Source organism: Somniosus microcephalus, chromosome 3 (genome assembly GCF_052327205.1).
Source record: "Somniosus microcephalus isolate GS21.2 chromosome 3, FLI_Smic_1.0, whole genome shotgun sequence".
NCBI classification, from domain to species: domain Eukaryota; kingdom Metazoa; phylum Chordata; class Chondrichthyes; order Squaliformes; family Somniosidae; genus Somniosus; species Somniosus microcephalus.
In genome coordinates this window covers 301,176,593-301,197,542 of record NC_140989.1, presented here as the reverse complement: position 1 = coordinate 301,197,542, position 20,950 = coordinate 301,176,593, and the positions used below count along the sequence as shown (strand labels likewise).

The window sequence follows — 20,950 nt, the reverse complement described above, 5'->3', positions numbered from 1 at the left end:
CGCCTAACCATTTCGAGTGCGCATCCACGGCTATTAGAAACATTGAGTCCATGAATGGACCAGCAAAATCAATATGCACCCGTTGCCATGGAGATGAGGGCCACTCCCATGGGTGTAGAGGGGCATGTGGTGGTGCATTTTGGACCTTCTGGCATCCTGAGCAGCTCTTTGTCAGGTCCTTCTCTATACCAGCGTTAGTTACTGGCAAGCATTCAATTATAGTCAAATGAAATATTTCGACAGGATCCACTGCTGGTGCTTCCTCCGCAGTAGGCAGTGGCAGGCGTGATAGCACATCAGCGTTTCCATGCTGTTTCATGCCCTTATACTTGATTTCATTTTGGTGCGCCCCTAGAAAAAGGACCATCTTTGTAGCCGTTGCGCAGTCATCACCGGAACGCCCTTCTTTGGATTGAAGATGGAGACAAGTGGTTGGTGGTCAGTCAGCAAAGTGAACTTCTGCCCGTGCAGATAGTGATTGAACTTTTTCACTCCCCACACTAGGCTGAGGGCCTCCCTGTCAATCTGGGCGTAGTTACGCTCGGCTGAGGTTAGTGACCGAGACGCAAAGGCTACTGGCCTCTCCGAGCCGTCTGGGAATTTGTGCGACAGCACCGCTCCAATGCCATAGGGTGATGCATCACACGCCAACCGAATTGGTGGTGCTGGTTTGAAATGAGCCAACACCTCTTTTGATGTGATCAATGCTTTGCTCTTCTGGAAAGCTTGTTTACATTCGTCACTCCACTTCCATGGTACCCCCGTTTGCAGTAGGGTGTTCAGTGGGTGTAGTACGGTAGACAAATTCAGCAAGAACTTATGGTAGTAGTTCACCAGCCCGAGGAACGACCTCAGTTGTGACACATTTTCCGGTGCTGGAGCCTTGACTACTGCCTCAATCTTTTCAGGGGACTTATGTAACCCCTCTTCATCAATAACGTGGCCACAATACGAGATCTGCTTCTGGAAAAACTCGCATTTGTGGCGGTTAGCTCGGAGCCCATATTCCTTCAATCTAGTGAGCACCTGCTCCAGGTTGGCGAGGTGGTCACTGTCATTTTCGCCCGTGACCAGGATGTCGTCCAAATAACACTGGGTCCCTGGAATCCCTTGCAGGACTTGTTCCATTGCCCTTTGCCAAATAGCCGGAGCTGATGCTACCCCGAACACCAGCCGGTTGTATTGGTAGAGACCTTTATGAGTGTTGATCGTGAGGTACTATTTCGAGGCTTCTTCTACTTCCATTTGCTGGTACGCCTGGGCCAGATCAATCTTAGTGAAGCGTTTCCCTCCAGATAGCGAGGCGAAAATATCTTCAATCCGCGGAAGCGGATATTGTACAGTGTGAAGGACTGGGTTCACTGTCACCTTAAAGTCCCCACAGATGCGAACCTTCTTTGGTTCCCCCGGCGTATTACTCAACGACCTCTTCATTACAGGAACGATGGGTGTAGCCCACTCGCTCCAGTCCACTTTGGACAGTACTCCTGAACATTCCAAACCTTCCAGCTCTGCTTCGACGGCTGGGCGGATCGCATAAGGTACCGGTCTGGCCTTAAAAAACTTTGGGCTTGCATTTTCCTCTATTTTGATCGTCGCTGTTATGCCTTTTAGTGTTCCAAGTCCCTCTTGGAACACTTCTTTTGCGTCAGTTAGCATTTTTGACAGTCGTCCAGGTGTGACGTCGTCATCCTTTTTGGCATCTACAGTCAGTGCTTGTATGGAATGCCAATCTAGCTGTATCTTCCGGATCCATTCACGTCCTAATAGTGGTGGTCCTCCATCTGGCAATACATATAGGTCCATTTTTGGTGTTTCCTTGCCGTTATATATAACGTTCACCCTTATTTTTCCTTTGGGGTAGACTTTTTGCCCCGTGTACGTCTTCAAGACAATCTTTGTATCTCTCAAGGGTATATGTGAGAATAGCCGCTTGTAGTCCCTTCGGTTTATGACTGTTAGGGCTGATCCTGTGTCCAATTCCATTTTCACTTGGACTCCTGCTATCTTGAGCGTGACCCAGATAGTTTAGTGATCCTCCGTTTTGATCACATTATGTAGTTTCAGACAACCCAGCTCCTTGCTTCCGGAGTCAGTATCACTCTTCTGTTCATCTGAACTACTCTCCGTCACCTTATGTACCTTCTTGTACTTCTCCTGTGGAGATTTCTTGCTGCTGGCTTTCTTTCCCGACCTGCAGACTCTTGCTATGTGTCCTACTTTTCCACACTGTCTGCACACTTTGTCCTTGAACCAGCAATCATTATGGTCGTGTGTTGTTCTGCCACAGCGATAGCACTTCACTGTTCCGTATGACATTTCATTTGTGCCATATTCTTGCGGTCTCCGTTGTATCTCTGCAGCGCCCCGTGCTGCTGCTTCATGTGATACTGCAATGCTGAAAGCCTTGTCCAGCGTAAGATCCTTTTCTGATGGAAGCCGTTTCTGGGTTCCTTCACTTTGAAGCCCACACACAAACTTGTCCTTTAAAGTATCTGCTAGTCCCGTTCCAAACTGGCAGTGTTTCAATAGCTTGCGCAGTTCCGTTAAATACTCAACATTACTTTCATCTTTATGCTGGTTCCTTTTGTGAAACTTAAATCTTTCTGCTATCAGCAGCGGTGTAGGGTTTAAGTGGTCCTGTAGGATTGACACTATGTTTTCAAAATCCTTTTCTACTGGCTTCTCTGGGGTTACTAGGTTTTGTAGTAAGCCATACGTTTTTGCACCCATTGAATTCAACAATACCAGCGCTTTCTTGTCATCTGGCACTTCATTCGCCTTGCAGTATACTTCTATGCATTCGACATATGTCGTCCAATCTTCGACTTCATTGTCGAACGCTGTGATACTGCCACTCTTTGGCATTTTTGGGTGTGGTTAGACTGGCTTAAAATGGCGTCTCCCGCGCTTTCATTTCTTCCCCGCTGCGGCTTAAAATGGCGTCTCCCGCGCTGCTGCCAATGCCGCTCTCGGCGGTCCTCGTGGCAAATGGTGACGCCCTGTGGGTTTTCCTGCGCGCCTCTCTCCCCCATTGACGCTGCTCGGCCCTTGAACACCGGCTGCGCTCTGCCCTCTCTCATCTCTCTCCCCGTTGATGCCGCTCTGTCCTGAACACCGGCTGTGCCCTGCCCTCTCTCTCTCCCCCGTTGACGCTGCTCGGCCTTTTTCTGTGCTGCTCGGTCGGCTCTAGCCGCCGCTGTCCGGGAAGGGTCTGCGCAGTACCTGTTGCCAGCCCATTTCGCTGGACCACCGTGACTGGAAAGCCAAGCCTGGCTCTCGACAGCCTCCCCTGCGATGCTCAAATCTCCGCTGAATGACTGGGCGGTTGCCCGTGGTCGATGCCCGTGCTTCTGGACTCGACCTCCTTCCACTGTTCTCCAGGAGCGAATCCCTGGGAGGTGATGCAGAGTTGCAGGTAGGTTCGAATCTGCGTCGTCGCCAATGTTATATCCGTGTATCTTAATGTTGTGTCCTTCAATAATCAGACAACAGACTGCAGGGAACGATCAACAGGTGTTTACTGAATGAGGATTTCAAACTGCAACTGACTGTACAGATCACTACTCAGGGTTTATATACAGGTGTGGTCACTGCCGGTACTACAGGATACAGGAGCTGTAAAAAGTAGTTCTCCCCCTTAAAGGTACATACATTACATGGATGGAGAGCAAGATCAACCCTCCCCTTCAAGATAAAAACAGAAAATGCAGGAGAAACTCAGCAGGTCAGGCAGCATCTGTGAAGAGAGAAACAGAGTTAACGTTTCAGGTCGATGACCATTCGTCACAACTCCCCTTTAAGAATTGGATGGTGCCATTGTGTCTGTGTTCCATTGCTGACTGACATCACATGAGCTTCGCCAGCGCTGTGAGGTAACGCCTCGCTCCTCGGCCTTAGCGCCTTAAGAGAGGTGTATAGCACCTGATTTAGCGCTCCAATCACCTCCAGGGGCGATAGAGGCAAATTTTGCAGTCGGAGGTGATAATTAGCGCCGGGCGCTAAACTTTGCGCCCGGCCGATATTAGCATCTCAAGATGGGCGCTACCGAATTTTTCCCCCCAAGTCTGCTGAAGCCCCTAAATCTCTTTCAACTTCAACCCTATCTATTTTGGCATCATTCACGGGATACTAGCGTTGCTCATTTTTCCTTCCTACGTGTAATACCTTACACTCGTCCATATCAAATTTCATCTGCCATTGCTCTGGCCACACTCACATTTTCCATTTCCCAGCCCCCAAACTGCATTTTGTTTCATTTCCTGCCTTTTCTCTCAGTTCTGTAGAAGGGTTTCGACCCGAAACGTTGACTCTATTTCTCTCTCCGCGGATGTTGCCTGGCCTGCTGAGTTTTTCCAGCATTTTCTGTTGTTATTTCACATTTTGTTTAACTTATTTTGCATTTCCTGAGCTGTCTCCTCCAGCTCTAAAGCTGCTTTTATATTGGGTTTGGTAGAGCTCCAAGGCTTTTGGCTCCTAACATGCAGGTCTGCAACCTGAAATTAAACTTGCCAGCAGCTGGGAAGACCCTGTTTGTAAACTGTATTGCCTGGCCTTAAGGAATCCAGCAAGTTTATTATGGGTTACTGCCAACTGTGAGAGACATGTGTATCAGGAGCCAGCTGTCCTAGCCACCCCACCACCCCCCAACCCCCGAGGTACATTGAATCCAAGTCATGTAAATTGGAAACTGTAGGGATCCCAACACCAATTCTGGGGCATTCCACTTAGCATTACCCCCGGCCCCAACAGAACTCTTCTCACAAGTGCCTACTGCTTCATACCCTTCAACTAATTTCATATCCATTTAACCTGAATCTCTGACACTTCAAGCTTAAACAGTAACATTGCCACACTGAAAGTACAGAACTTCCACAACATAAAAGGAACGTCTTGGTTTATGTGTGATCTGAGAAAGCATGTATTTGCTTAAAGGTGATTTCACTTGATTTTTTTTGGCCCATTTGCAGGAATAATAAAACTATTAGTTGCCTGGATCAATTTTGCCAATTTCCTTCATAACTGTGAGAACTGCAGTTTGGTATTCTCAAAAGTCTCCTCCTTTCTATAAAAACAAGAGCAGCATTCTTAACCTTTCCTTTTAACTTAAAAATCCTGTCACCTTTAATTACGATCTAGAGGAACTGACTATGTGAGAAGATTAGGATTTGGAATGCACTGCCTGATCAGGTGGTGGATACAGAGTCAACAGCAGCCTTCAAAAGGGAACTGGAGAAATACTTGAAGGAGAAAAAATTGCAGGAATATGGGGAAAGAGCGCGGGAGTGGGACTAACTGGATTGCCCTTCGAAAGAGCTGGCGCAGACTTGATGGGCCGAATGGCCTCTTTCTGCGCTGTGCTATTCTATGATTCTATAAGATACTCTGATCATCGAGCTGTAGCTAGGCCTATAGTGTAGAATATAGTTTTGATGTCTTTGATAAAACCATGACTGACAATTTCTTCTGACAAATTACTTGTTTTTTAATTAAAGTTAAACTTGTGTGAGCACATTTTGCCAGAACCTGCTTTTAAGATTTTTCCATTTTTTTTAAACAAACTAACAGATATTACAGTATTACACAAGTCTATTTCTGGTTTGGCTAAAGTTACTAAAAAAACTTAGCAAAGATTACATTTGATGCTAGTATGAAGCATGAGTTTATGGTGAGATGTGCTTTGTCAGAATGAATAGAAGCAAGAAGCAATTCTCTTTGAGGCCAAGTACTGGCAGGCAGCCCTTCCGCCGCCTCTCTGCATCTACCCCAGCTCTAACCCATATTCTTGCATCAGGGTTTATTGCTTACGCACAGTGAGCTCCCAGTGGGATTTCCCGCGAGTCAAGAGGGAGCCCGCCGGTGCAAATGAGGAAATCCAGCAACACTGCAGCCTGGTCACCGCTGCTTTGCCAGAAGAGGCGGTGATTAATCTTAAAAAGGGCAGAAGCACCCCAAAGATCAGAAGAAAGGTTCCAACTGTAGGCCTCGGTTTCGGGCATGTGTCTGGAATTAACTGGAGGGAGAGGAGGCCACTCCAAGGCCCTTTCCCTACTCTGGGCCTTTACCACTACTTCCCAGGCCTTCTGCCAACTTCCACATCTCTCAAGGTGTCAGAATCTGTCTGCAGATAATTGGAATTTGAAACAGTCATGGAGACAGACAACACTAGATCGCTAGAACTTCATTATAGCCCAGGAATGGGTGGTAACTTTTGAAAAGTTTGAGAATTAGCACCAGGAGCTAATGCTTCAGACTGCATGCAAAATTCAGTCTCATTACAGAAAGAAAGGATTGGAGTGCTAAATCAAGCGCTAATGGCCGAGCTCAGTGGCATTAAACTTGAAGCGCTGACCAATATCAGGTGCAGTCTAATCACAAGTCATCATTGCCACAGGCTCTTTCCAGTTCTTAAAGGGGAGGTTCATTGATGCTGCAGAACCTCATTCTAACCATTGTTGTCTGTGCAGCCGTCTCACGCAGCAGCAGCAGGTCAAGGCGAAGGAGCCGGATGACTCAAGCAGCTGTAATGATGGCAGATCCATGTCCCAGGGAGAGAGCCTGCAGATTTTGCGACCATGCATTGGAGGCGTTGGTGCTCGCAGTGGAAAGACGGAGGGCGGTGCTCTACCCGGCAAGTGGCAGGAGGCCTTCGCTGCACGTCTTCCGCACCATGTGGAGAGAGGTAGCCCAGCACATCTTGGGCAGTACTGTGGTCTCCAGGACCCACACACAGTGCAGGAAGAAATTTAACGACCTCACTTGGGTGGTCAGGGTGAGTCAATGCTTCAACAAATGCTACATACCACCATCTAAACCACAGTCTTAACACACTGCCCAAAGCACCACACCCCCAGCACTCACCCACCAACAATCTCCACCTACCAGCACTCACATTCACATCTCATATCTTGCACACAATGACAGCTATTCAACTATGACAGGCATATCACCCAAACACATTGCTCCACACTCACTCACACGCTTTCCTTTCTCTTGCAGGCCAAGGTGGCTCACAACAGCAGGTAGAAGGAGCACACAGGCGGGAGACAAGCCAACTCCCAACCACTGTCTGAGCTGGAGACTCAAGTGCTGCAGATTATTGGGCACCAGGTGGTGAGCGCTGTGGCCACCGGCGATGTTGACCCCCTTTTGCACTTTCCAGCTAATCATGCTGCATGCATGCATTTCTCCCTTCCTGCGCCCCTCTCCTCACCTTAACTCGAATCTTGTGCCTTTATGCTTTCAGATAATGAGCAAGCACCTGAGCAGCCTATCCCTGAGGGCACTGTAGAGAGCGAGGCGGGAGAAGAGGAGGAGGAAGAGCACACCGCATCACTGCATGTCTCTCATTTCAGCTATGTGCTGTGATATGGCCTGCGACAGGGATGGAATGATGGGGATGTGGTGAGCAACGGGGATCTGGGGTTTAATTTATTGGAACCGCAGTCTGATGAGGTGGTCACGGACCGCCCTTCCGGAAGGCCGATTGAGTGGCTGCCTCCTCCCTCGTTCCTGTTCCTCCTCCTCCTCCTCGTCTTCCTCTTCCTCCTCATCCTCTCCCTCTTCCTCCTCCTGAGGTGGTCCTGCAATCCCTGGTGGCAAGGGCTGGGCCCTCATGATGGCCAAGTTGTGGAGCATGCAGCAGACCACGATGAAATGGGACACCCACTCAGCCGAGTACTGAAGGGCTCCTCCCGAGCAGTCAAGGCAGCAGAACTGTTGCGGAGGGGAGTCATGAGCCAGGTGGAGAGCGGATAGCCCTTGTCTCCAACCAGCCAGCCGCAAGCCTGACGTGGTGGCTGGAAGAGTGCTGGCACACCAGTCTGGCACAAGATGAAGGCATCATGGCTGCTGCCAGGATAGCGGGCAATGATATTGAGGATTCGCTGTCTGTGGTTGCACACCAACTGCACATTAAGTGAGTGGTAACCTTTGCGGTTACAGAAGATCTCAGGTTTGTTGTGCGGTGCCCGCAAAGCCACATGGGTGCAGTCAATGGCACCCTGCACCATGGGGAAGCCCGTTATCCTGGCAAAGCCACATGCACATTTGCCCTGCTTCTCTCTGAAGCTGGGGATGGAAATGTTGTCCCTTCTCCCACTGTAGAGAGCCTCTGTGACCTTCTGGATGCAGCGATGGACGGCGAACTGAGAGACGTTAACTATATCTCCTGTTGCAGATTGGAAGGATCTGCTGGGTCAATAAATTGAGGGCAACGGTGACCTTGACTGCCACTGAGAGAGCTGTGGTCACCCTGATCTGAGGCTCGAGGTCTGGTTGCAGGAGGTGGCAGGGTTCTGTGACCACCTCCTTGGTGAAGCAGAGCCTTCTCATACACTGCTCCTCGCTTAATTGGAGGTAGACGTGCTCTCGGATTATCCTGGGAGGATAAGGCCTCCTGTTGAGAGCCCTCATGGCCCTTCTCCTCCCTTTGGCCACATGTTCCAATCTTTCTCACTGCCTCCGCTCCCTCCGCCGTAGATCCTGGAGAGTAAGATCGACTGCGAGTACAGCCCCCATTAATGTAACCAAGTGTAGCACTTTGATATGTTGTGAGAATAAATGTAACAAATTTTTAGTAACCACAACACTCCTGATACTAAACAACTTTTAAATAGCTGAATGAATTGGTTTCACAATGTCAAACTGACAAGGAAGCAATGAAACAGCACTAACCTGACAGCTGCGACTCATTACTGAGGATGCCTTTAAATACCGTCCCTGGAGCCAGCATCTGCCTGCTTGACGCCTCCTCTTCCTTTCGCTGTTGGGGCGAGGCGCTATGGCAGGGGGCAAAAATGAATTTTGCAGATCAGGGGCTAGAAATTCAGTAGGCTTTGCGCCCAGTTTTCGCCCAAAGAGGGCTTTTGCGCCACTTGCTGAGCTTTCGCCGATATTCAGCGCTGCGGTAATGGCGGCATTAGCCAGTAGCGCTGCGCCGCCACCGATGACGTCATCGGTGTGCGCAGTGCCCCGCTACCGCCCCGCTACCGGCCCGACCGCCATGTTTAGTTGCGGCCGCCTCTTCTGCAGCGGCCGCAAACCGCGATCAGAAAACGGGGCCGTCCTGTAGCCTTAGTGGGGCGCTTTAAGGTGGAGGTGCGGCCGGCCGCTTTTTCGGCGGCCGCCTGCCCGCACCTCCTTCCCCGGCCTCCTCCACCCCCCCCCGCGGCATTGCCGGCTGCTTTCCGTGAACCCGGCACTTCTCCGTGGTGCTGGGCTCATTTGCCGGCATTATCCAGCGGCGATCTCCCCGTTGCAGGCACCTCCCCCTTAAGAGAAGGAGGAGGCCTGCAGTACCGCAGCCTGCCGCTCCGCAGCAGGTGGCGCAGCGGCGCCTAGAGCGCTGAAATTCAGTTTCAGCGCCCCAAGTGGGGGCGGGCACACCCTGGAATAGCGCCCGGTTCCGACTTGGGGCGCAAAAACTGAATATCTGACGGGCGCAACTGGCTCCGCGCTCAGCGCTAACTTTTGGGCGCACGCCAGCTGGCGGGCCCAAAGTGAATTTCTAGGCCCAGGTGCCTGGTGAGCATTGCACGCTCACTGACGTCATGATTTGCCTGGCATTGAAGTCCTCAGCGGTAACTGTTAGCAGCAGTGCTACAGGGGGGCCAGATTTGCCATGCGTCGCTGGATTCACCTCGTCCCAGCGCTACTGCATCAGTGCCCCATTAGCGCCCCCGCCAGGCGCTAATGGGAGGCGCAAACCAACTGAATTTTTCCCCCTCTGTTTCTAGTGAATACTGACTTGGTAAGCCCATAGTAAGGGCTAAATTTGCATAATTTATTATTTTGACATGAAGAAATTGATTGCATTTGAATGAAAACTGTATTCTGTTCAGTCATACATTTCATATAAAATAGACCAGTAAGTTGGATTACAATTGACCTCGTCTCAATAGAGTGCTCATCAGTCCATCTTCCAGAAGATAGAAGATTACAGAATACAGTACACACAACGAGGGATCTTATTATTACGGCCCCAGGTCACACCATCATATAACTAGATAATGAGCTTTAAAGGTACTTCTCAGATCATAGGTGACATGGCATCTGCTTACTGCCATGACGCTGAACGTGAAAGAATATCTAGTGCAGACCCAAAATTAATAACACAATGACATTACAACTGCAACAAAAAGTGAATAACGAAGATACTTACCTTTCTCTTCCTCAAATGCATCATGAACGTGTTTAATTTCCTCCAGAATTCTTCCTTCTAAAGATTTTTGCCCAACACCAAAGTTTCTTAATGTTGTTACTGCAAATTTACGCTGCTCTTTCCACACATGTCCCTGGGAGAGCTGTATACCTGAATTGGAAAAATACAGATGGTTTTTGTAATCACACCTTCTAGATCAAATCAGTGTAATCTTCCTTGAATTACAATATTTTATCGTCTGTGATTCAACATGTGTCTTATAATAAATGACTATAACATATGAATTATATATATAGGCTGAACCTGGAGATGAGATAGGAATATTCTTTGGAAAGAAATTGAAGTGAAAAATAAGCCCTCCCTATGACCTAGTGGGTAAAGGTACTTTCTGCTTGGCATTAATAGCCCAGCAGGCCGCAGGTTTGATTCCAGGTCTGTACTGAGTTAGTTAATCTCAGCTAGAACAGGAGTTGGCCTACTGCAATTGGCCTCAGTGCCCCAGGCTACAGAGGGAAATCAAAGCAGTCAGGGCATCCCACTCCCAATTCCTATTTAGCGAAGCCTGGAAAGTGTGTGTGGATGTCTTCCATGGACAAAAAGCTCACTCACTGTCTAAGCTCATGAAGATTGGCTACTTGCATGAATGGCTGCTGGCACCCATGGAAACATACCCTGGCAGGAGTCAGTGCCTTCAAGACACAAAGGGAGTAGCTCGTGAAAAGGAACATTAAAAAAAAACTCGATTGTTCATTTAGCACAATTTATTTCACAAAGATCCCTTGTGATCTTTGAAAATGCTGTTCACAGATAGGATAAGCTAGTCCATTCATAATACAGATCAGATACACTTTCTAATTTTCCAATTTAGAACTGCTGCCCATTACATTGCTCGAGGAGTTTGGTTGGGCTATGAAAATCACTTTGGTCTTGAAATGGAGTTGTGTGAATATTAGTGTAGGAATGCTTAACACATCGGAATGATATCCCTTTTTATTTCAATGGAGGGGGTAACTCCTTTAGGGTTAATGTAGCCATTAAAATAGATACAAAGGAATGTCATACAAAGGCATTAAACATACAGAAAGACTATTGGTTATTTGTGTTTGTTATAATTAACTCCAGTCATGATTATTAATGAATATTCATGAAATAACTTTTTATCCCATGCTTTACATACATACATATATGTGCAATAACATATGTTATAAAGGGTTACTATTCTGATTCCATAGTATATTGTTAGTTCTGATGAAATGTCTCACCTGTAGCATGTTATTAAGGCCAGGCAGCAACAAATGAGAAAAGACTTCAGAGCTTTAAAACATGTGCTCTTTCCTGCCCAGCCAATTTTAACTAACTTATGTGTACCTGTTAATCATACAAGCATTTCCAAGTCAATGGGAACAATCAGGTAATTTCCTGTACTTGACTATGGATATGATATTGATCCATCTCACTCCTCAAAAGAAAATAACTACTGTACTATCAAAAACAATTATAAAACCTGTATCAAGTATAATGTCCAAACATTCCAGTATTAACAGTTCAAATAAAATCACTGATAGATAACATTCTCAGTGATTTTCACACTACAGCACCACTCTTTGTTAAGGTAGCGGGCTTGTTTTTCATAGTATTAGTAGGTGCTTTTCCATCAACGGTTCCAGTTGTTTAGATTGAAACTGGTTGTATATCTCACACCTAGATATATATGGGTACCTTGTGGGAAAAGACATCTTAGGCACTGCTTCAACTTTAGCAGGATCTGGTTTTAATCCATTTTCAGGGAGTTGATAACTCACATATTTCACTTCTCATTCCTTGAACTTTGTTATCCTTGGTCATTTTAATTTTTTTTGGCATCGCTTCAACGAGGTTTCTATTTTTCTACTGTGATCCTGCTCATCTTTACCATAGATTAAAATAGTATCCACCACGAAAACAACTCCTTTGGATTTTCAAGTGCCTCAAGAAGTTTTCCTGAAATTCCTCACTAGCTGGACAAGGTGCTGAAAAGCAAGAGCAATCACCTGTATCTTCCAAATGGTGTTGAAAAAGTAGTCAGCACACTCATCTCCACTTAATAAACATACCAAAAGCCATTGTTTGCATCCAAAACTTGGAATAGTTCTACTTTCCCTGGTTGAGGCAAAATGAGTAGTGATTGTGCTTGAAGGCTTTGTTACGTGGCTTTGGAGCAACGAGCAGGTGTTCTTAATCATTCTTTTATATCACAGAAGAGACCCAACTCATTAATACGCTTCTTGTAAGTTCTTTACAGCCAGAGATAGTTTTCTTCCTGGCATGTGCGTGAGTGGGACCTTGGGATCAACCTGAAAGTGCAGAGTGCCTTCTAATTCTGCTCTCCTTTGAGGACATCTTGGTACTTGGCCACTATGTCTTGTTTTATGAGTTTTGATGAACTGTCCATTGAATCTTGTGATTCAATGCCACAAGTTGCCGAATGGCCACTATATGAAACTCGATACTGTACTTCTTGGGGTTTTTAACATGAATTCTTCTTTTCCCCAATGATGTCATTGCTGTTTTGATGAACATGAGCAGTGAAGTGCTAGAATTCTCCCCATGTATAAAAATGTACTAAGAAATGTTGGAGGTGCCGTCTTTCGGATGAGATGTTAAACCGAGGCCCCATCTGCTCTCTCAGGTGGACGTAAAAGATCCCATGGCACTATTTGAAAGAAGAGCAGAGAAGTTCTCCCCAGTGTCTTGGCCAATATTTATCCCTCAATCAACATCACTGAAACAGATTATCTGGTCATTATCGTAGTGCTGTGCGTGGGAGCTTGCTGTGTGCAAATTGGCTGCCGCGTTTCCTACATTACAACAGTGACTACAGTTCAAAAAGTACTTTACTGGCTGTAAAGCACTTTGAGACGTCCGGTGGTCGTGAAAGGCGCTATAGGAATGCAAGTCTTTCTTTTCTTTCTAATAGTCTAAGTGAAAAAACTTCCTACATTGTAAATTGTACTGTTATAACTAGCATACTTTACATAAAGTAGAAGTTTCCAAAGTTCTGTGAATCCTAAACTAAAAACAATGAGATAGTTAATCAAACTGCTTACCGTGTCCTTTCACAAGCTCCTTTAAAAGTGGATCTGACATTGGTCCTGCAAAAACATCAGTCTGATGAATCACTGCCTCTTTAAAAACTTTAAAACCATTTAAGATGACAACATTGGAGTTTCCCAGTCTCAGGCTGAATATATCTCCATACTTCTCTACAAACTGCAAAAGACACACAAGGTACAAGTCAATATTTTCACTTTGGCTAGATTGTGTTAACCATTACATTTTATCTATTCCTGCACAGCAATGCTGACATGGTTTAATTGAAAATAATTAGTAAGATAATATGTGAAACATTAAACAGAATTCTTTCAATGCTGGAAAAAGACCGTGAAACATTTGCATATTGAATTATCATTGGCCCGTAGGCATCTGTAAGGAATACCTATTATATTCACATGTGATCACATGCTGAGTTGTCATTGGCCTGCAGGCATCTGTAAGGGGTCCTGACTCCATCTTGTCCCCACTGTGCTGTATGATTGAGATCACAGACCTGATGCTTCATAAAAGAGTTTAAACTGTAATACTCCATTGTCCTGCAATTAATTAATTTTGTACAAAGTGTGCAAAACAAAACATGGTGTCAGAAGTGGGATTTGGAATGGACATCGGTGGAGCTCCCTTACCTCGAATGAATTGGGAATCTTTGAACTTACATAGAGAATGGTGCAAGTTCAAGCAACACGTGCAGTTGATATTCTCGGGTCCGTTGAAAAGCAAAGGGGAGGAAGAAAGATGCAGCTACCTACTCCTGTGGATCAGAGAAAAAGGGAGAGACATTTTTAACACATGATCTCTCACCGCGGATGAAGCAAAGGTACTGAAAAGTTATTTTGACCGTTTTGAAGCATATGTGATGCCCAAGACAAATACGATATTCGCTAGGTACAAGTTTCAGAAGAAAGTACAAGGAGCTAGTTCGTGACTGAGTTAAAACTGCTGGTAAAAGACTGTGAATATGCGGATAAAGATGAGATGGTCAGAGACCGCATCGTGTTTGGAATACATTCAGCTGAAGTGAGAGAAAAACTTTTGAATGTTGGGTCCGGGCTAACGCTGGACAAAGCTATGGACATAGCTAGATCGCACGAGATAACCCAAGCACAGTTGAAAACCATAACCGGCGCCACGAGCAGCTCGTGTGAACAGGCAGTGCACACAGTTAATAGACATACACCAAAGAACACTGCCCAGAGAGCGTGTTTCAGAACAGAAAGAACAGAGAGAGTTCTAAAAATGAGCGACACAGACATAAAACGCTTCAAAAACTGTGGATATTGTGGAAACAAGATGCACAAAGGAAGGCAATGTACCAAATGTGGTAAACGGAACCACATGCTAAAGTTTGCAGGACTGTTTTTGGAAAAACAGAACACACAGTGAGTGGCAGCCAAATGCCAGATAGAGAGCCAAATGCAGAAGAACTGTTTATTGATTCTGTGTCACAGAAAAAACAGATTTCAGAGACTGAGCAAGCCTATGCCGATATTGAGATAGGAAAACAGGGCAAAGAGCTTAAGTTTAAACTAGACACTGGAGCTCAGGTTAATGTAATTCCTCTGAGTGAGTATCACAGCTTGAAGGATGAGTGTGAGCTACAGCCCACCTCACGCAGACTGACCAGCTATGGGGGGTGAGCAGCTCATTGTAAAAGGCACATGCGTGATGAAATGCAAGTACAAAGAAAGCGACAAGATGTTGGACTTTTACATTGTTGACACTCGAGCACCTCCAGTGCTAGGTCTAAAGGCATGTTTAGACATGGACCTCGTCAAGCTAGTGCTATCATTGACAGCACCAGTTGAGAAGCAGACAGTCATGGAGGAGTTTGCTGACGTTTTCAAAGGAATCGGACTACTCCCAGGTGAATGCACTATTCACCTTGACCCAGCAGCAACCCCAGTGGTTTGCCCACCGAGAAGGATACCCCTTGCTCTATGTAGTCACCTGAAGGAGGAGCTGCAGAGCATGGAGTATACAGAAATCATCGTCCGGGAAACAGAACCGACAGAGTGGGTCAACGCGTTAGTAGTGGTTGAGAAACCACGTACAGGCAAGCTCAGAGTCTGTCTCGACCCCAGAGATTTGAACAAGGCTATCAAACGCCCTCACTACCCTCTACCAACGCTAGATGACATCACACCCAAGCTAGTGGAAGCACGTTACTTCAGTGTAATGGACGCACAATCAGGATACTGGACTATCAAGCTCACAGAAGAGTCATCTAAACTAACAACATTCAACACACCACTTGGACGCTATTGATTTCTGCATTTATCATTTGGTCTTATCTCAGCTAAGGATGAATTCCAGCGGAAGATCGATGAAACCTATGAAGGCCTCGACGGAGTAGTCGCAATCATAGACAACATCCTCCTCTATGGCAGGAATAGAGAGGAACATGACAGGAACCTCCGTGCGATGCTACAAAGATCACGGGAGGAAGGTATCTGGCTCAACCCCGAGAAAAGAATAATCGGATCCACCGAGATCAGTTATTTTGGGCATCGCCTCTCAACTGATGGCATTAAGCCAGATCCAGAGAAAATTTCCACCATCAAGAAGATGGAGCTGCCGAAGAACCGCGCAGAGCTAGAGACAGTACTAGGCATGGTTAACTACTTAGCCAAGTTTGCCCCGAGCCTGTCCGAAATCAACGCACCCATGCGTCAGTTACTCAAACAATCCAATGAGTTCCTGTGGGACAAACAACATGACACAGCATTTCAGAAAATGAAAGACCTAATCACCAGAGAACCAGGACCAGTTCTTGCCTACTTCGACCCCAACAAAGTGCTCAGACTACAAGTGGACACGTCAATGTATGGACTAGGTGCAGTATTACTGCAAGAAGGAAAGCCCATCGGCTACGTTTCCAGATCTCTCTCAGACAGTGAAATCAACTATGCTCAAATTGAGAAAGAGCTATATGCAATTCTGTTTGGATGTAAGCATTTCCACCAGTATGTCTATGGCCGACAAGCCATTGTGGAATCCGACCACAAGCCCCTCGGGTCAATCATGAGGAAACCACTAGCCACAGCCCCACCAAGGCTACAGAGAATGATCCTTCAGCTACAGAAGTATGACTTCACAATCATTCACCGTCCAGGCAAAGACATTCCTGTCACAGACACGCTCTCCAGAAAGTCTCTTAGCTACCAGGACAGCAGCCTCAGTGAAGGCATGGATGTGCAGGTGCACATGGTGTACAACAGCTTACCTGTGAGTGACTCAAAACTGAAGGAGATCCGAGCAGAAACAGAGAAAGATGCACAACTCTCACTGCTGAGCAAAGTCATACATGAAGGATGGCCCGAGGAAAGGAGGAAATGCCCTCAGAGCATATCTGACTTCTGGAACCACAGAGACGAACTGTCACAAATCAACAGAATCATCTTCAAAGGGGAGAAAAATCATCATTCCTACCAGTCTCAGAGAAGAGATGTTGACAAAAATTCATGCTGGACATATGGGCATGGAAAAATGCAAACAAAGAGCACGTGACATTATGTTTTGGCCCGGAATGTGCAAACACATTGAGGACATTGTCGGAAAATGTTCCATTTGTCTAGAACGCCACCCATCAAATGTCAAAGAGCCCATGATACCTCACCGTATCCCAGACAGGCCCTGGCAGGTCACGGCAACGGATCTGTTCACATGGAACAACGAGGACTACATAGTGACTGTTGATTACTACAGCAGATTTTTTGAACTGGACAAGCTTCACAGCACCACATCTGCAGCTGTGATCCACAAGCTAAAGGCAGCCTTTGCCAGGCATGGCTTGGTAGAGAGACTTTAGTCTCAGACAATGGCCCCCAATACAAATCAAAAGAGTTCAAGTTGTTTGCCAAGGTGTGGGATTTCACACATGTCACATCAAGCCCACATTACCCTCAAAGTAATGGCCTTGCTGAAAAAACTGTCCAGATTGCAAAAACACTCATGGACGAAGCCAAAGCGGACAAAAAAGACCCCTACATCAGTCTCCTTGAGTACCGCAACACTCCAGTTGACAACTTCAAGTCACCAGCACAGCTGTTGATGAGCCGCAGACTTCGCTCAATCCTTCCAAGCACCAACCAGCAGCTGCAGCCAGAGGTCGTCAGCTACAAGCAAGTGCATGCAAAATGTGTACAGAGACAGCAACACCAAAAGAGATACTATGACAGGTCAGCTAGACTACTGCCGCCGCTGCACAATGGAGAATCTGTCAGAATCCAAGCATGACTACTGGAAGCCAGCAGTCGTCATCCAGCCAGCTGACACTGAGCGATCATATCACGTCCGCACCCCAGAAGGACAGGTGTACCGTCGCAATCGCAGGCACCTCCTGAACACCAAGGAACAACACCGTCATTCCGATGAGAGGATCAGTGCAACAGAGTGTGATGAACAGAGTAATACACAAAACACATCATACTTACCTGAACCTAAACCTGGACCTGATTTGTTGACCGATTCAGGAGCATGCTCAGTTCCATACCACACAAGGTCGGGATGAGAGGTCAAGCCTAGAGTTATCCTTGACTTGTGAACTGTCAAAGGGTGTAGGCGGATCGCTGCCCTAAAAAAAAAGCTGTACATCGTTATTGAAACATTGAGATGTTTTCAGTGCTAGTTAAATGCTGAGTTTACTTATATGTTTATGCTACTGAGAACATTATGTAGAAGAAAGGTTTAAAAGTAATGCATAACATTTTTCTTTTAAAAGGGGATGTAACATTTGCATATTGAATTATCATTGGCCCGCAGGCATCTGTAAGCAATACCTATTATATTCACATGTGATCACATGCTGAGTTGTCATTGGCCTGCAGGCATCTGTAAGGGGTCCTGACTCCATCTTGTCCCCACTGTGCTGTATGATTGAGATCACAGACCTGATGCTTCATAAAAGAGTTTAAACTGTAATACTCCGTTGTCCTGCAATTTATTATTTTTGTACAAAGTGTGCAAAACAAGACAGACCGGTGTTTGGATTTTACTGTCAGCAGGCTACCGGCAAGTTAATTTCCCACTGCCCGTGTCAATTGAGATCCAGTCTGGGTCTCATTCTGCCACTCCTATTCTTCTTGGCTGCAGAAGGAAAGTAAAAAAGAAAATTTAAAAACTTACCTTTCTGAGCTTCTTCTGGCCTCGATCCTTTTCCTTGTTAGGTTGGCCTGGTGGAAACTCACTGCAGATTCCCACTCAGGTCGCGGAGTTAAAATTGCAGTCGGATCCCAATGATGTCATCAGAATCCGACATCGGTATGTAAAAAAAGACCCCACTGGATTTGTGCAGGTGTTCTTACCGCCTGCTCAGCTGAGCAGGTTAAAATCTCAAACAAGCAGCACCTGGCAGCAGCAGGGCAGGTACGTAACCTGGCCAATTTTAACTGCCTGACATTGGGGTAATTTAACCTGAAAAATCGGGTGGGTTGTGGGGGGGGCGGCGGCGGGCGGGGTGGAGAGGAGTTAAAGTTTTAAAAATCGAAATCCCAACCCCAACCCGTCCACTTTTACTCAGGCAGGACGGGGAATGGGCAGCCAACCCGCTGCCAGGAGGCAGGTTGGCATTTTAAATATGATAATGAGGCCGGAAGCCTCTGCTTTAACCTGCTGTGCAGGTTTTAGTGCAGCAGACTGGACCCCCGGGGATCAGATCTCACCGGGGTCCGGATTCCCCCTCCCCCCAGGATTGGACTCCCCTGAGCTTGGAACACCCCCCGGGGATCAGAACTCACTCCCAGGGTCGGGGTCCGGATTCCCCCTCCCCCCAGGATTGGACTCCCCTGAGCTTGGAACACCGCCACCCCCCCCCCCCCCCCCCCGAGGATCAGAACTCACTCCTGAGGTCGGGGTCCGGATTCCCCCTCCCCCCAGGATTGGACTCCCCCGAGCTTGGACCCCCCCCCCCCCCCCGCCCCCGGGATCAGAAATCACTCCTGGGGTCGGGGACCAGACGCCCCCCATCTCCCGGGATCAGACGCCCCCCCGAGCTTGGAAGCCCCCGCCCCCCACCGATCAGACCCCACACCTACCTGTTGGTTGCGACCTCTCCTCCAGTATTCCCCCGCCTGACTGGACTTTCGGGTTTCCCGCGGTCTACCAGCCCCCCTGCTCGGGCAGGTCAGAAACTTCAAAATTCAGCCCATTATTAGCAAACCTTCCAAAGGAGTGGCAAAGATAGCATACGTTCAAGTTGAGTTCACAGCAGAGATTTTGTCCAATTTTATGTCTCAGCTGGTCATAGGAAGAGGAGTAGGCCATTCAGCCCCTTGAGCCTGTTCCACCATTCAATTAGATCATGGCTAATCAATACTTCAACTCCATTTACCAGACTTTGCTTTATATCCCTTGCTTCCTTTACCTAATAAAAATCTGTCAATCTCAGTCTTAAAAATTTAAATTGGCCCAGCATCCATAGCCTTTTCACAGTATCATAGAATGATACAGCACAGAAGGAGGCCATTCGGCCCCTCATCTTTTGGGGGAGAAAATTCCAGATTTCCACTACACTTTATGTGAAAAAGGTGCTTCCTGATTTCACTCCTGAATATCCTGGCTCTCATTATAAGATTATCTTCTCTGTATCTACCCTATTGCATTCTTTTATCATTTTAAACACCTCAATTAGATCACCCCGCAAACCTCAAACTGAAGGAAATACAACCCAAGTTTACGCAACCTGTTCTGATAATTTAACCCTTTATGCCATGGTATCATTCTTGTGAATTTGCACTTTACCCTTTCCAAGGCCAATAAATGTTTCCTAAGATGCGGTGCCCAAGACTGAAGGCAGTACTCTAGGTGGGGTGTGACCAAGGCTCCGTACAACTGAACCATAACTTCTTCCCCTTTGTGTAGTGTATGTACCTTTAAGAGGAACTATGTTTTTGAAGCCCCTGTATACTGTAGTACCAGTAGTGACCACTCGGGTATATAAGCCTGTGTAGTGTCTTGTGTAGTTAGTTCACCTCCAGACTTTGTTCAGTAAACACTTGTTAAATCAACTCCTGCATCCGTGTCTCCATTAACACACGGATCTAACAGTGGCGACGAGTTAGAAACGAACTTACCTGCAATTCGGCAGCACCTCAAGGGGATCGATTCCTCAGACGAAGGTCGAAGCCAGAAGCAAGAAAAAATAAATAAATAAATAACTCGAAGAAACTCGAAAACGAGGGCCAGGCTTGGTCTCCAGTCTGTGGTTTCCCCAGCTAAACGGGCTGGTGGCAGGTAGTGCACTGATCCTTCCTGGGCTGCGGCGGGCTAGAGCTTGATCGGGTGGCTCTGCAACGGGGCCGGGCAGCGAGTCGGGAAGCAGAAGCAAAGAGAGAGAGAGGGTGGAGCACTCAGGGCACGGCCGGTGCTGCGAAGCAGGTCGGCGTTCGGACCGAGCAGAGGGAGGGGAAAGTCCCAGAGGGTCCGCTCCACGATGGGAATGGTTCTTCAATTACGGAGAGAATATTGAAGCGATATATTAAAAAAATAGAAATACCGCGAAAAGCTGCAGGTCGCAACGGGAACCACGGAGAACAGCGTTGGCAACAGCGGCAGCGGTGGGAAAGTGCGGGAGGCGCCATCTTAACTCGGCGGGGAAGAAAGAAAAGCGCGGGAAGCGCCATTTTAGATTTTCAAGATGCCGAAGACTGGCAATATTACTGCTTTCGATAGTGATATAGAAGATTGGACCACATATGT

General features: G+C 47.0%; 1 pseudogene; it reads right to left on the bottom strand.

Moving 5' to 3' along the window:
• Positions 1-20,950, bottom strand: part of LOC147122104 (cytochrome P450 2J2-like) — an 80,483-nt pseudogene that overhangs the window by 54,863 nt on the left and 4,670 nt on the right.